General features: G+C 42.5%; 1 pseudogene; it reads right to left on the reverse strand.

Annotated features, from left to right (window-relative positions):
* LOC134484211 (presenilin-associated rhomboid-like protein, mitochondrial) overlaps nt 1–13,593 on the reverse strand; it is a 71,359-nt pseudogene extending 57,766 nt beyond the window's left edge.
* Nucleotides 13,594–16,261: the final 2,668 nt, after the last annotated feature.

The following is a 16,261-nucleotide window of genomic DNA, read 5'->3' on the forward strand; positions in this document are numbered from 1 at the left end:
CAGAGGAATATGGCCCTAACCTGGACGGTTTGTAACTACACTAGATTTACAGTTATCCAAGACTTAGTGAAACATAGAAGACTCTGGACTAATCTTAAACAAAGAAGAGGCAACCCCTTTTCTTGATGGCCTAGGAGAGGGATTGTAGTGACTGCTGCTAAGAGGCAAGACTGATTTGTTTACAGATAAAGCCTCAGTGGCTGTGATTGGTGGTAAAAGACAGGGCAGCAATTGTTTCTAACAGATGTTGTAATTCTCTATTCACTAGAAAGAGGGGGATGTGGATCCCCCTCCCCCTTTTCTATAGGATAAGGTTGCTCATGCTTGGCAGGAAGATGTTCTCCTATGCTATGTGACCTGGTATTGCAGCATTAGACACAAGAAGGGGCTTCTCTGGTTTGGTCTTTCCTCACCTATTTTCAATAGCATAGTCAATGGTATGGAGGATGCACAGGCTGAGACTAGTCTGGTGGTTCACACTTGTCATCATACTGTCATGGTTGGCAGCTGTCAAGTACAGTGGGAAAGAAAATCTGACAAACACCAGCACTTGACAATCTACCTAACTGTACATATTGATTTCTTTCCTGGAAGAACAGCAAGACATCCAGCCAACTGAGTGGTAGCTCACCACTGTTTGAAAAATACCTCCACGGATCAGATGATGAAACATGGCAAAAGCAGTCTGTTAACTCTGGATACACACACACAGGCAGTGTGTTCACTGAAATGTGAAATAGCCTTAAATATTAAACAGGTAAACAGTAATTCCCATCACCTGTCCTTGGGGAAATGATGGAGCATAAAACAAGGAGATGTTCTTCTAAACAAAGCCAGCATGTATATCAGCCACATGGTTTGAAAGATCCCACGCAGAGAGACCCTTACTCAAGTCTTGCGAAATCGTGGACCCCAGACACAGAGAGACCATTTTGGATGTAATAAGCAAAGGCGAGGTTTATTACGGAGACCTATTACAGAGATCTCCCGGCCGACGCAGGAGGCCACGCAGGAGACAGAGGTGTCGACCCCGAGAGGCTGGGAGAAAGAGTATTTAAAGGCAGAGGCTGAGCACCAGGGGATGGGGGGGATGTCAAAGGGGAATGCACCACAAGTTACAGGATTGTTTTATGGCTCTAGGAGATAAGGGAACGCCAAAAGGTTTTTGGCCCCCTGGTTCCTGGAACAGAGCTACTAAATCAGGAGAACGATTGGGTCTTTAGGTCCTCATCATTTTTAAAAGTTTGTCAAAATTGATGAAGCATTTGTATTTGAAACACCTCTGGTTAGGCTTGGGCTGCCCGGTTTCTTGGAGTGCTCTCTGCAGGACACAATGGCTGAAAAGCACAAGTAGGGGCTTATCAGGGTCTGGAGGACATCTGGTTAAAGTATGACTCTGAGTAAGCTGGGGGGACGTCTTTGGATGGTTTATGGCTCAGTCCTCGATAGCCTGAGCTGGTTTTTGCATTCCTTTTCTTTATCTTTATGGCCTGCTATTCCTGGCGGCAGGGCTTAGCCCTGAGTCTGTGGCTTTTGCGGCTTACTCTTTTAATTTTATATTTTTAAACCTTAAATTCGTATAATTTTCCTTTCAGGTTCACAGGCAGACACAGGGTAGGGAGGTGAGCTTTAGAGAGAGATTGTTCTGCACGGTGTTATGGAAGCAAAAAGAGCTAGTGTAAGCACACCTAGAGAAGAGATCGAAGAAAAGGAAAAGTTAAGAGTTTGGAGGATGATTCAGAAAAGTGGGCTGACTTAAGAGCAAGATTGCAGCTCTGGGAGAGACTGCTAGAAGAACAGGGATGTTATGGGAAAGAAAATCACATGATCTCATCAAAAGATAATTGTTCCCCAGTTGCTGTAGTATGCCTTATGGTGAATCTGCTTCTCAGGCCAGGTGTTTGGCTGACACAACTGGATTAACTGCTAAGTGGTGGCTTGTCTTATCCCAGAGGGAGATTTCATTCTTTTAGCAAGGAGGCAGCAGCCTTACATTAAGGAAGCTTTAAGGCTACTATGAATAGTACCACACCAAAGCTTTAGATGTAGACAGTCACTATCCACCCAAACACAAATACCAGTTTCTTATTTACAGCTTGTTAAGCAAAGGAGCCTGGCATCCTTTGTAATTGCCCGGGTTACACATGAGAAAGCCCGAATTTACTTATTTATTCAGAGTCCTACTTGTGTTTATTTACTTTGCATAGTGATCACAATCCCTGTTTGACTTTCTGCTCAGGTGGGAAGGTGTCCTGGGATTCCGAAGGCCAGGTATCACACAGCTCGGATGGGAGAAATTATTCCAAAGGAAGTGCATCCTGAGAGCCCAGGAACCACACAGGTCTGAGGTGGAACAGTGCCCCAATGGAAGTGCATTCCTTAGCAAGGGGAGCCCAGGAACTCAGCTCTGAGCTGAAGCCTCCTCAGCAGAGGCTTTGCAGCTCCCAGGAGAGATGATCCCCGGCTGGAATAAACAGCCTCTTCCAGCTTCCAAAACTTTCAAAGTCTATCTCCGGTCCCTCAATAGGACCAACCCCAGATTATGCTAATTTTAGGTGAAAAGTCTGAACGAAAGCCACCAATCCCTGAGCATTCCAAACTTTCTTCAGGGAAGATGAGCTCAGGAGCCTCTCTTTCCTTCCTCCCTTCTGGGCTTCTTAGGAGAGAGATTCTTACAAGAGAGCAAATAGGACTATCTGTTGGGAGGGTCCTGGATGCTGAACAGCCAATCCAGGAGTGACTGCCTCTACTCCCAGGAGGAAGCTGACAACCAGGAACCAAGCAGACACAGTCTTTAGATAGTTTCTTAGTGGGGTGGTAGAGGTTCCTAGGGGGAGGAGATTTCCAGAGTGCAGATTGGTGGAATTTCAAGTCCTGAGCTTGGGGTGCTAGGTTTTCTTGTTCATGGATTGGGCGGTTCTTTTGCTCAGGAACTGGTGGCTTTTTTTCAGACTTTTCACCTAAAATTAAAATAACCTGGGGATGGTCCTGTTTAGGGTCCGTAGATAAACTTTGTGAACTTTTCGCAGGCTGCAATTGGCTGCTTATGATGGGGAGTGAGGCAGTGGATGGGGCATAGGGGAGGGGCCTGGCTGCCGGAGCTCCCCCGGGGTGTACCAGCCAACTTTCCTGCCTCTGACTGCTCTCATGCTGTGAGAGTTTACAACATATACCAAGTATAGGAAGCTTAGAAAGGCAAGCCACCTCAGGAGGAGTGGTGTGAATTGCAGACAGCCCCGCATCCATCCACTCCTCCCAGTCCCACCCTTACATCTCTCTGCCCCCAGAATCCACTCCTTTTCTACTCAGAGAAAGAGAGCGCCCCAACACAAACTATGTATATCAACCTTCCCTGGCAGTAGATCTAAGTGCGTCTTCGTCTCCCACTGTGGCCAGACAAGGCATCCCAGCTTGGGAAAGGGATCCAAAGGCCCATAACAGAGTCAGAAACAAATTCCTGATCCAATTGTTAGGGGATCCCCCACTAAAATCAAGCTGCAAATCTGCTACAAATTCGTAGGGGGCCTCCGTCTAGTCCAAGCATGTTCTTTGGTTGGTGGTTCAGACTCCGTGGGCCACCATCAGTCCAGATTTATTGACTCTGTAGGTTTTCAAGTGATGATTTTCCCCTCAGCCCTTCCCCTGACTTTTATCAAGAAGCCCTGAGCTCCACTAACCTTTGGCTGTGGAACATTACAGGGACATCCTAATTTTAGGTAAAAAATATGGATAAAAGCCACCAATCCATAAACACTCCAAATCTTTCACAAAGTTTATCTACAACTCCAAAACACAACAATTTCCTGGTTATGCAAATTTTAGTTGAAAAATCGGACCCAGACCAACCAATCCCTAAGCACTTTGAATCTTTCAAAAAATGTTATTCACTACCCCACACCAGTACATTCCCCAGGTTACCCTAATTGTAGGTGAAAATTCGAACATTAGCCTGCAATCCCTGAGCATTCATAGACTTTCACGAAATTTATCTATAGTCTGTGAACAGGAAGGACCAATACCAGTTATGCTAATTTTAGGTGAAAAATCAGAAACAAAACAACCAACCCGTGAGCACCATGAATATTTCACAAATATCTACAGCATATCAACAAGAAAATCTCTAGGATATCCCAATTTTAGGTGAAAAGTGTGAGTAAAACCCACCTGTCCATGAACACTCTCAATCTTTCCTGGAGTTTACCTACAGTCCATTTCCAGGTTATGCTTTTACTTAAAAAATCTGAACAAAATCAAATAATCACTTATTACTTTGAAATTTTAAAAAGTTTTATTCACTACCGCACACCAGGACAATCCCCAGGTTACCCTAATTTTAGGGGAAATTTCTGACCAGATGCCTGCAATCCCTGAGCATTCAGAAACTATCACAAAGTTTATCTACAATCCCTGAACAGGACCACCCCCAGTTATGCTAATTTTAGGTGAAAAATCTGAACAAAACCAACCAGTCCGTGAGCACTCTGAAACTTTCATGTCATCTGCAGCCCCTCAACAGGAACATCACAGGGGTATCCTAATTTTAGGGGGAAACTGTGAATAAAAGTCACCAGTCCATGAACACTGTCAATCTTTCCCAAAGTTTTCCACAGCCCGTACACAGGACCATTTCCTGGTTATGCTAATTTTAGGTGAAAATTCAGAACAAAACCAACTAAACCCTGAGCACTCTGAATCTTTCAAAAAATTTTATCCACTACCACACACCAGGAAAATGCCAAGGTTACTCTAATTTTAGGTGAAAATTCTGAGCAGAAACTTGCAATCCCTGAGCATTCAGAAAGTTTATCTACAGTCCTGTGAACAGGACCAACCCCAGTCATGATAATTTTAGGTGAAAAATCTGAACGAATTTCAGGAATCCCTGAGCACTCTGAAACTTTCACAAACACTATCTACAGCCCCCCCCCCCCCAACAGGGACATCACAGGGACATTATAGTTTTAGGTGAAAATTGTGAAAATAAGCCACCAGTCCATGAACACTCTCAATATTTGAAAAAGATTCTATCTATCCCCAAAACATGACAATTTTTTGGTTATGCTAATTTTAGGTGAAAACTTGGAACAAAACCAACCAATCCCAGATCCCTATGAATCTTTCAAAAAATTTTATTTTCTACCCCACACCAGGACAATCCCCAGGTTACCCTACCTTTAGGGGGAAATTCTGAGCAGAAGCCTCCAATCCCTGAGCATTCAGGAACTTTACAAAGTTTATCTGCAGTCCCTGAACAGGACCAACCCCAGTTATGCTAATTTTAGGTGAAAAATCTGAACAAAACAACCAATCCGTGAGCACTCTGAATATTTCACAAATGTTATCTACAGCATGTCAACAGGAAAATCTCTGGGATATCCTAATTTTAGGTGAAAAGTGTGAGTAAAAGCCACCAGTTCATGAACACTATCAATCTTTGCTAAATGTTATCTACAGTACCCTAATAGGAATATATCCTGGTTATGCTAATTTTAGGTGAAAAAATCTGAACAGGAACAACCAATCAATGATCAGTCTAAAGCTTTAAAAAATTTATCCACTACCACACACCAGGACAACACCCAGTTTACCCTATTTTATGTAAAATTTCTGAGGAGAAGCCTGTAATCCCTGAGCTTTCAGGAAGTTGACAAATTTTATCTACAGTCCTTAAACAGGACCAACACAGTTATGCTAATTTTAGATGAAAAATCTGAACAAAAAACCCAATCTGTGAGCACTGTGACACTTTCACAAATGTCATCTGCAGCCCTTTAACAGGGTCGTTGCAGGGATATTCTAGTGTTAGGTGGAAAGTGTGAATAAAAGCCACCAGTTCATGAATACTCTCAATCTTTCAAAGTTTTCTACAGCACCCAAATTGGACCATTTCCTGGTTATGCTAATTTTAGGTAAAAAGAAAAAATCGAACCTAAAACAACCAAACCCTGAGCACTCTGAATCTTTCAGAAAATTTTATCCACTACTCCACACCAGGACAATCCCCAGTTATGCTAATTTTATCTGAATTAGCTGAACAAAATTCAGGAATCCCTGAGCAATCTTAAACTTTCACAACTGTCATCTGCAGCCCCTCAACAGGAACATTGCAGGGGTATCCTAATTTTAGGGGGATAGTGTGAAAAAAAAAAGCCACCAATCCATGAACATTCTCAATTTTTCCCAAAGTTTATCTAAAGAAGGCGAACAGGACCATTTCCTGGTTATGTTAATTTAGGTGAAAATGTGGAACAAAACCAACCAATCCCTGATAACTTTGATTCTTTCAAAACAATTTTTATCTATTACTTCACACCAGGACAATCCCCAGGTTTCCCTAATTTTAGGTGAAAATTCTGAACGAATTTCACGAATCTCTGAGCACTCTGAAACTTGTTATCTGCAGCCCCTCTACAGGAACAGTGCAGTGATGTCCTAATTTTAGGGGAAAAGTGTGAATAAAAGCCACCAATCCATGAACATTCTCAATTTTTCCCAAAGTTTATCTAAAGAAGGGAAACAGGACCATTTCCTGGTTATGTTAATTTAGGTGAAAGTATGGAACAAAACCAACCAATCCCTGTGCAGTGTGAATCTTTCAAAAAATTTTATCCACTACCGCACACCAGGATCCCTAATTTCCCTAAAATTAACCTAAAATCCCTAGGTTTCCCTAATTTTAGGTGAAAATTCTGAGCAGAAACTTGCAATCCCTGAGCATTCAGAAACAGTCACGAAGTTTATCTATAGTCCATGAACAGGACCAACCCCAGTCATGCTAATTTTAGGTGAAAAATCTAAACAAATTTCACGAATCCCTGAGCACTCTGAAACTTATTTGCAGCCCCTCAACAGGAACGTCTCCGGTATATCCTAATTTTTGAAAGAAACTGTGAATAAAAGCCACCAATCCATGAACACTCTCAGTCTTTCCCAAAGTTTTTCTACAGAGCCCAAACAGGACCATTTCCTGGTTATGCTAATTTTAGGTGAAAAAATTGGACAACACCAACCAATCCCTGTGCAGTGTGAATCTTTCAAAAAAAAAAATGCTATCCTTTACCCCTGAACAGGACCATCCCCAGGTTATGCATATTTGTGTTAAAAGCAAGAGATCCCTGAGGACTCTGAAATTGTAACAAAGTTTATGTACAGCCACTCAACGGGATCATTCACATGTTATGCTCATTTTCAGTGATCCGTCTGAAAAAGCTGCCAATGTCTTAGCACTCTCAAACTTTCACAAAGTTTTTCTATAGCCCCTAAACAGGACAATCCCCAAGCTATGCTAATTTTTAGTGCAAAGTCTCAACAAAACCCACCAATCACTGAGTAATCTGAAACTTTCAGAAAGTTAATCTAGAGCCCCTCCCTAAAACTATAAAACAGTTATGCTAATTTTGGGTGAGAAGTCTCAACAAATCCAAGTAGCCTCTCAATAGCTCCTGCCCAGATTATGCTAATTTTATGTGAAAAGTCTGAACAAATGCCACCAATCCCTAAACCCGAAAACCCAGCAATCAGTGTACAGGAAATCCTACCAACTGCGAGTTCTTCCTAACTCAGGGCTTGAAATCCCACCAATCCTCAGTACCAAAATCTTCTCTGTATAAAGCCCTGCCCCCTATGAAACCACTTACAATTTGCTCTTTCTGTTCATTCTGTGTCTGTCCGCTCAATTCCAGTCTGTCAGCTCCCTCCTGGGAGCAGGCATAGCCTTGCCTGTATTGGTCCTTCCATACGTTGGACCCTCCCAGTACATCTCCGTTATTTGTGCTCTTTTATGTGACTCTCTCTCTCTCTCTCATAAGAAACCAAGAAGTACTGAAGACAAGAGAGAAAAGAATGAGAGGAGCTGAGCTAAGGCTCCTGAACTCGCGCTCAGCTGAGGTACCCTCCCTTGGGATCTGCAAGCCTCTACTGAGGAGGTTTCAGCTCAGAGCTGTACAGTTCCTGGCCTTCTGGGTCCCAGAACACCTTCCCTTTTAAGTAGAAAGCCCATCAGGGTCTTAATTTTCTTTCTGAGGTGTCGCTCCTTTTGTGGATGTATGCTATCCAACCAGTTAGCTTTTATGTCTTCAAAAGATTTCTGTACCCTGGACTTTAGTGGTTTATACTGCCAAATAGCAGCTGATCCAAATACACAGACTGTGAACCCAAGTGTGAAGGAAAAAGAGATCCTTTAAAGTGTTTCCTCTAGGAACGAGATCAAGGCAATTGTCGTGTATGCTTCTCCGCTTGACACTCTCTAATCTTCAAGGTTCATTCTTCCTCGGTACTTTTCTAAATCCACACTTTTTGCTGAAGAGATAAGTTAAAACTATGTCTGAGCAGTCATGGGGCCTGGGTCTCAGCTCCAGGTTGCCACCGCCAAAGGGAGGCACAAGATTGAATGCAACCCCATCTTCCCAACCCCTGCCTCACCATAGCCTGATCCTAACTAACCCTGCAGAAAAACATAATTAATTTGACATGATACTGAGTATTTTATTGTAGGTCTGCTATGTTTAGCAGAGCACAAAATTATTATTAATATTAATATTCTTCATTGAAAATAGATTATTATATCATAAAGGAGTAACATAAAAATCCCATAAAATCTTAAACTGGAAGTCATAAATCATACACAAAAATATTGTGCACATCACTTTCAGGCTGTGTGAATGCAGATTCTGACATTGTGGATTTATATAGGCTAAAATCACCCCTTTACCAAGCTCGGTGATGTGGCTTAGTGGTAGAGTATTCGCTTTGTATGCGTGGGGTCCTGGGCTCGATTCCCGGTATCTCCAGGCTGCTGTTTTTATCTGCTGGTTTTGTTTCTTCACAAGATGTCCCAGGCTTTAATTTTCTTTTTGAGGGCATATATGCATAGGTAAATATTGTTTAAAGTGCTTATCTATGACCATCATGACAATGCTCATCTATATTCAAGATGACATTTCCATGGAGACTTCTATAGTCTGGGGGAGTACAGGGTGGTCCTGCCTCCTTGAATATATTTTGTTTACAGCTTGAGCGAGGTTCTGCTTTCATGCTGGTGGCAGTTTCCCTGGTGGGTGTGCTTTCTCGGGTGATGGATAACATGGGTGAATGGGTTCTGCTTTGAGAGAAAGGAAGGGAGGATTGGGTGGATCATTCCTAGTTACTGTGCAGAGAGCAGGAGCATTGTGGTTGTCATGGAAACCTTAGGGTCTTTGTGAACTCCCTGTTCAATGGCGACCTAGGTGATGTAGTGATAGGAGCATTATCTGTAGCCACGTTTATGGGTTCCCAAAGGTGAGCACTTGAATTTCCCTGAGGATGGGAAGACAGATGCAAGGATCCCAGACATGAGTAGGCTCACTCCCACTTCGGGGCGTGTGACCAGTGAGTCCCCTCCAGAGAGAGAGAGATTTGTGACCATTCTGCCTCTCAGAGAGTAATGTTCTGTACCATGTTGCACAGGTGACATTGCTGGCAGGGGAGTGGGAGGATGGGGGATATAGATCAGAATATATTCCACATGCTCTGATCCCATTTTCACCACTGTGAAACAGGTATAAGAGGTGGGCTGTTAAGCGAAAAATTCTAAACCGTAGTATATGAATGTCCTCTCTAGATATCTAGGATCATTATTTACAAATGCAGTTGACAAGAGGACTTTCCTTTTCCTGTTCTTTCTTTGCTATTTTGCTTTTGTCATTTGTTTTATTATTCTGTTTTGCTTTGTTGATTTTTGTTCCTTTTTAAAAAAATTTGTGGGTTTGTATTGCTTTGAGATACCATTTCACTGTGTTCTGACTTGGTTTAGAACTCTAAATGATCCTCCTACCTCAGCTTCCTAGTGATGGGATTACAACTTTTGGATACTTCTATGCTTCGGATTAATTTGAAATTTTAAGTTGCATTCGTTTGTGGTATCCACAAAACAACATGACCTGTTTGTCACCGCAGAACACCCTACCATGGTTCTGTCTGCACACCTACCTTGTTAATTTCGATAATAAATCTCAGATAAAATGAATTACAGACCCAGAGCCTAATTAAATTTTATTTGTACTCTCTTTAGTCCAACTTGGGCCCCCTGGGTTGGAATGACCTAACATCTTATCACTGACAATGTTTTTCCTGGCATGCTGACACACATTTTTTACTAAATTTCACATTATATTACCTTAAGAAAACCATAGTTTTCTACAAAGAAAAAAAGTAAAAGTGACATCTGATAGCAATTAATACCAACAGCTGAATGTTGGTCTTCTTAATAATTCATCAATGAATTTAAAAAGTGTTTGATTTACTGTGTTATTTGTTCTGCTACCATAAACACTTGATGAAACTTCTTACACACTGTACAGTATGATTTGTAGTAGTCTACATCTGTCTGACCCATATTTTCTCACTGATATTTGACTCCAGTATAAACTTACTCCTTTTGAAATGACAACTGTGATTTATATAGGCATTTGTTGTTGTGTCATTATATACATACTACGGGGGCGGTGTCCCTCTCTGAAGTCTCCAGGATTTTTTTTGTGGGGGACATTAAAGGTTAGACCATGACCAGGTATCACTCACAGTCAGATAAGTGCATATGATGGAACACATTAGGTTCAGTGATGTCTGTGGCATGGATGTAATGGCATGAGTACACACAGGACTAAGGGCCTCTCCTCCCATTGATGCCAGAGAATGCAATCCTCTGCTCCACATCAGACTGGAGCCATGGGTCCTCTTTGCACCTCTTTATTAGTCTCCTTTCTGATGAGTACTTCCCTTTTGTGGCCAGAATTTCTCCAAACAGATAGATTTTATGTCATCAACATAACTCTGCATCCTGGACTACAGTGATTCAAACTGCCAAATAGCAGCTGATACAAATACACAGCCTGTGAACTCGTTAGTGAAAAAAAATGCTTTCAGTAGAGTTGTTAATAGGTAGGGGGGAAGGGTAAAATTCTGTTTCCTTCAGGGACAGGATCAAGACACTTCTCTTCTATGTTTCTCCCTTTGACCCTGTGTTTGATCTTCAAGGTTCATCCTTCCTCGGTGCTTTTCCAAACCCACATTTACTTGCTGAAGAAATAACTTCAACCCGTGTTAGGGAGCCCCAGAGTCTGAGTCTCAGACATGTCAGTAACCGAAGCCCACACATTTGGTACAGTGATTTCTTCCCCCTTCTTACTCAGAGTCATTATCTTGATGCCTAAGTGACTCCTGTTGGATTTGGATGAGACTGAAAATATAGTAATGAAAGTTAGTTAAATCACTTATTGCTATGATAGCTTTTTAGTACTATAATTCTACTGCTGCTTCTTCAATGATGATCTGGTGTTTGGTACATTGCTTATTTATTCTCCATACTGATTTATATCAGTACGGCTCAGAATACCCATTTTTCCCCACACGGTTCTCCTCTCATATTACCATTCTATAGTTTGATGCTTTGTTTGTCCCAGTATTGGCCAGTCCTCATCTGATTCCTCTGGAGAATTGAATGAGTCTTAACAATGCATTCTGAATCTGTGTAGAGAAAGCAACCGATGTCGCCCACCTGAAAGAACCACATTGAGGGCTTGAAGAGACAGAATCCAAAAGACTGTACTGTGTGTGACTAGAATGGCAAGCTCCCCTTACTCATCTCATGTTGTCATTGTGATGTCTCTGGCATGGATGTAGTGGCATGAGTACACACAGAGAAGCAGTGTTCCTGGAAAGGTAGTAGTAAATGGACAAGCTCACATTTCCTCTGTGTGTATGCATTCCCTGCAATAGCTGGGTGTGGTCATGGTTATGTGATAAGGTAGGAAGAGGAAAGGCAAGGTTGTACTGAAGTAGTCTGCTCAGACAAGCCACCAGCAGTCTTTCCTCTAGGTTTTATGTGCTTTCTCAACCAGTGTGACAGAGAAGGGTTTGATCTCTGCATCCCGGAAGCAGGAGCTCATTGAGGAGAATGCAGTGTGCTGTGGAGTCTCCCAGCCAGAAAGGTGAAAAGAATGTGAGGACAGTCTAGGTAGGTTAGTCCCCTTCCACCATTCTCATCTACTCCATAGGTCAGCCATATTACATCTATATACACCAGCTGTCTTTTGAGGTTAAATGTGATTCTGTGTGCAAAAGCACCCTGCCATCTCAAATAGATGGAGGGAACAATGCACTTTGGAATAATTCTTTTACATCAGGTGTTCCAGAACTCCAGGTTAGGTGTTAGATTAGTGGTCCTCAGATGTGGTGAGTGTTGCATGTCCAGCTCTTTCTGGTGTCATTTTTGACACCATTTCCTCCCAATCCCCCTTTGTAATAACAGTCTCCAATACATTTCCTCTCTATATATAGAGGACCATATCACACTATCACACAGAATTGAGAGATATTAAGAGGAAAAGAAAAATTGTACTTTAAGCGTACTTTCCTATCATTGCTGCTGCTGCTCACTGACCTGCAGGAATACAGAGCTGGTTGCCCCCCTCGCCTGTTTAAGTGTCCTAGGGAGCAAGGAACAACAGGCTCAGATGTGCTGATGAGGCATGGGCAGGGTCTGTGTGCGCAGTGTAAAGCTGTGACTGGGAACCTGCCCTGAATCCTGGACTTGTCCTCCTCCACCCCTCCCTTCTTCCCTAGCCACCATTTATTTTCAAGCCTCCACCTCCAAACCATGATGCTGTTTTGGGATCTGTGAGTTTTCCAGTTCTGGCCACAATTCTGGACCACCTAGCAAGTAACATCTTTCTAGGGCAAGAATACCCCAGAGTTAGTTTTCCATGCCCTATCTTCCAGAGTCCTGAACTAGGACTCTAAAGCGTGCAGAGAAGACTACCAGGATGCTGCCATGAGCTACAGTAGGCAGGCAGGGGTACTTGGTGGGGATGACCCTACTTTCTCTTAATGAAATTGGCTTTAAATAAAGGTAAATAAACCCCCCAATTCTATGACATACTATGCCCTGTCTGTAGCTCCATCATCTCAAGAAATTCCCATTATGCCATCTCTGACATCTTGGGTGCTTAAAAAACAAACAAACAAACAAACTCCATCAGAAACCTCTCTCACTTGAATCACTGGCAAACACAGATGATACTGTCTAACTCTCTCGCTTTAACAAGCTGTAAACAAGGAACTTCTATTTGTGCTTGAGTGGGTATCTACACTGCCTGCACTTAACTAAGCCTTTGCTGTGGTTCTGTCCCAGTAGCCTTGAAGCCTCATTAATGGAAAGCTGTTCCCTCCTTGACAAAAGATGAAATCTGCCTCTGGGTGTTGACAACCCATCTTCTTGCTCTACTTTGGAGACAATCCAGTTGGGTCAGCCAAGAGGCCAAAGGACCCCTTCTTAGAAAGGAGGAGCCTTCTCCATTAAGCCATACTGAAAAAGCAAAGGGGGCAATAATTTTCTTTTTGATGAGTTCATTTGTTTTCCTTTCCCGTAATCCCTGCTCCTTGATCAGTCTTTCACAAAACTGCACCCTCTGAAATCTGCCCACTTTTCATCTATCTCTTTTCTGATTGTGGTTTCACTAACTGTTTTTGCTTCCGTAACACTGTGAGCTTCACTCTTTGTCTAGAGCTCTCCTTTCTACCATGTGGCTGCCTGTAAACCATGTGGCCGACATCCATGTTGGCTTAATTCAAATTCAGGCTTTTCCTCTATTTCTACTCTATCATTTTTCCTCTGGGAAGCTGCAAAGATTTACAGTCCTAGGGCTTTTCTTTCTCGTTTTCCTTTTTTTCCCTTCTTAAATTTATTTTATTTTATATATGTACATGTTTTGTCTGCACATGTGTCTGTGCACATGGATGACGAGGACCCATCGAGGTCAGAAATGACCTCAGGTCCTCTGGAACTGGAGTTATACATAGTTGTAAGCCTCCTGGTAGATGCTGGGAACCACAACCAGATCTGCCTTCTGCAAGAACATGTGGTTTAAAGCCATTGGAGTTTTTCTTTTAAACTCTAATAAAATTATCATTTATAAATATGGATACTAGACTTTCTTCCCTATCTGTATTCCTTTTCTTACCTTCTCTGATCTTAGTGCTTTATGTATAGCTTCAAGTAGTATATTAAATAACAGTACTAAAAGTGGACAGCCCTGTCTCATATCTGATGTCAGTGGGAATGCTTTGAGGTTTTTCTCTACTGAACATGATTATGGAAGTCTTAAGAGTTCTATTACTGTGATAAAACACCATGATCAAAACAAGTTGGGGTGGAAAGGGTTTATTTTAGCTTAAAGTTCCACACCACAGTTTGTCACTGAGGGAAGTCAGTGTAGAAGCTCAAACAGGGCAGGAACCTGGAGGGAGGGACTGCTGCAGAGTCCTGGAGGGGTGCTGAATACTGGCTTGATTCCCCAAGGTTTTCTCATAGACTGTCAGACCACCAGCCCAGGGTGGCACCACCCACAGTAGGCTGAGCCCTCCCCCATTAGTCATAAATTAAGAAAATGCCCTAAAAGCTTAGCTACAGGAGAATCCGGTGACGGCATTTTCTCATTTGATGTTCTCTCTTTCCAAATCACTTTAGCTCATTTCAAACTGACAGAAATGTAGCTGGCACAGCAGTTATTATTGGTTTGTCACACACAACCCTTACTGTGCTGAGATATGCTGCGTCCATCCCTGCTTTCTCCAGACCTTCATCATTAAAGGATGCTGGATTTTTGTCAAAGACCTTTTCTGCATCAAAATGATGGTGTGATTCTGGTTCTTGAGCCCTTTTCTGCTGAATCACCTTGATTTACATGTATTGTATCATCTCCGCACCACTCGGACAAAACCAACTTGCTATGGGAAATGATCGATTCGATGTGGGTTTTTACTTTATTTTTTTCTGCTGAGAAAGGGAAAATGCATTTTTTTATTAAATTGGGTATTTCTTATTTACATTTCGATTGCTATTCCCTTTCCCGGTTTCTGGGCCAACATCCCCCAACCCCTCCCCCTCCCCTTCTATATGGGTGTTCCCCTCCCCATCCTCCCCCCATTACCGCCCTCCCCCCAATAATCAGGTTCACTGGGGGTTCAGTCTTGGCAGGACCAAGGGCTTCCCCTTCCACTGGTGCTCTTACTAGGCTATTCATTGCTACCTATGAGGTCGGAGCCCAACCTCAGTCCATGTATAGTCTTTGGGTAGTGGCTTAGTCCCTGGAAGCTCTGGTTGGTTGGCATTGTTGTTCATATGGGGTCTCGAGCCCCTTCAAGCTCTTTCAATCCTTTCTCTGATTCCTTCAACGGGGGTCCTGTTCCCAGTTCAGTGGTTTGCTGCTGGCATTCGCCTCTGTATTTGCTGTATTCTGGCTGTGTCTCTCAGGAGAGATCTACATCCGGTTCCTGTCGGCCTCCACTTCTTTGCTTCATCCATTTGTCTAATTGGGTGGCTGTATATGTATGGGCCACATGTGGGCCAGGCTCTGAATGGGTGTTCCTTCTGTCTCTGTTTTAATCTTTCCCTCCCTATTCCCTGCCAAGGGTATTCTTGTTCCCCTTTTAAAGAAGGAGTGAAGCATTCACATTTTGATCATCCGTCTTGAGTTTCATGTGTTCTGTGCATCTAGGGCAATTCAAGCATTTGAGCTTAACAGCCTCGATGTGTGTTTTTAAAACGTGCTTTACAAATCTCTTATTAGGAATTTGTATGTGTGAATGTAGGGAAGCCTGGCTTAATGATCCTGGGCTGTAGCTAATAATGCTACTGTGAACATTGGTCTATAACTATTCAAGTTCTCGATTTCACCTAGAGTTTTTGCCTAGAAATTGAGTGCGTGGATCACACACTACTCACATGCGAGTTGTGTGTGTGTGTGTGTGTGTGTGTTTGTATGTGTGTGTGTGTGTGTGTGTGTGAGAGAGAGAGAGAGAGAGAGAGAGAGAGAGAGAGAGAGAACATCTTCATGAGTTTATTTTGCTGTGTGCATGTACCTGCCACAAAGGTCAGAGGGTACAAAATTTCTAGAAACTGGAGTTATAGATGATTGTGAACTATAATGTGAGTGCTGGGAACTGAACCCAGGTCCTCTGTAAGAGCAGGAAGTGCTGTTAATCTCTGAGCCACTTCTCCAGCCCCTGCATGTTAAATGTTTAAGAGAAGAATTGCTCTGTTGTTGTGCATAATGGTAATACCATCTTATATCCTTACTATCAATGAACAAAAATCCCACTTTCTCCATATCATTGCCAAAGCTTGGAATTAGATGTTCACATTCTATTCATGATTGTCATTCTAATGAGTGGGAAATCTTGTATCACTGTAATTTTGATTGACATTACCACAAGATTAGTGATG

The sequence above is a fragment of the Rattus norvegicus genome, chromosome X (genome assembly GCF_021556685.1).
Source record: "Rattus norvegicus strain SHRSP/BbbUtx chromosome X, alternate assembly SHRSP_T2T, whole genome shotgun sequence".
Taxonomy (NCBI): domain Eukaryota; kingdom Metazoa; phylum Chordata; class Mammalia; order Rodentia; family Muridae; genus Rattus; species Rattus norvegicus.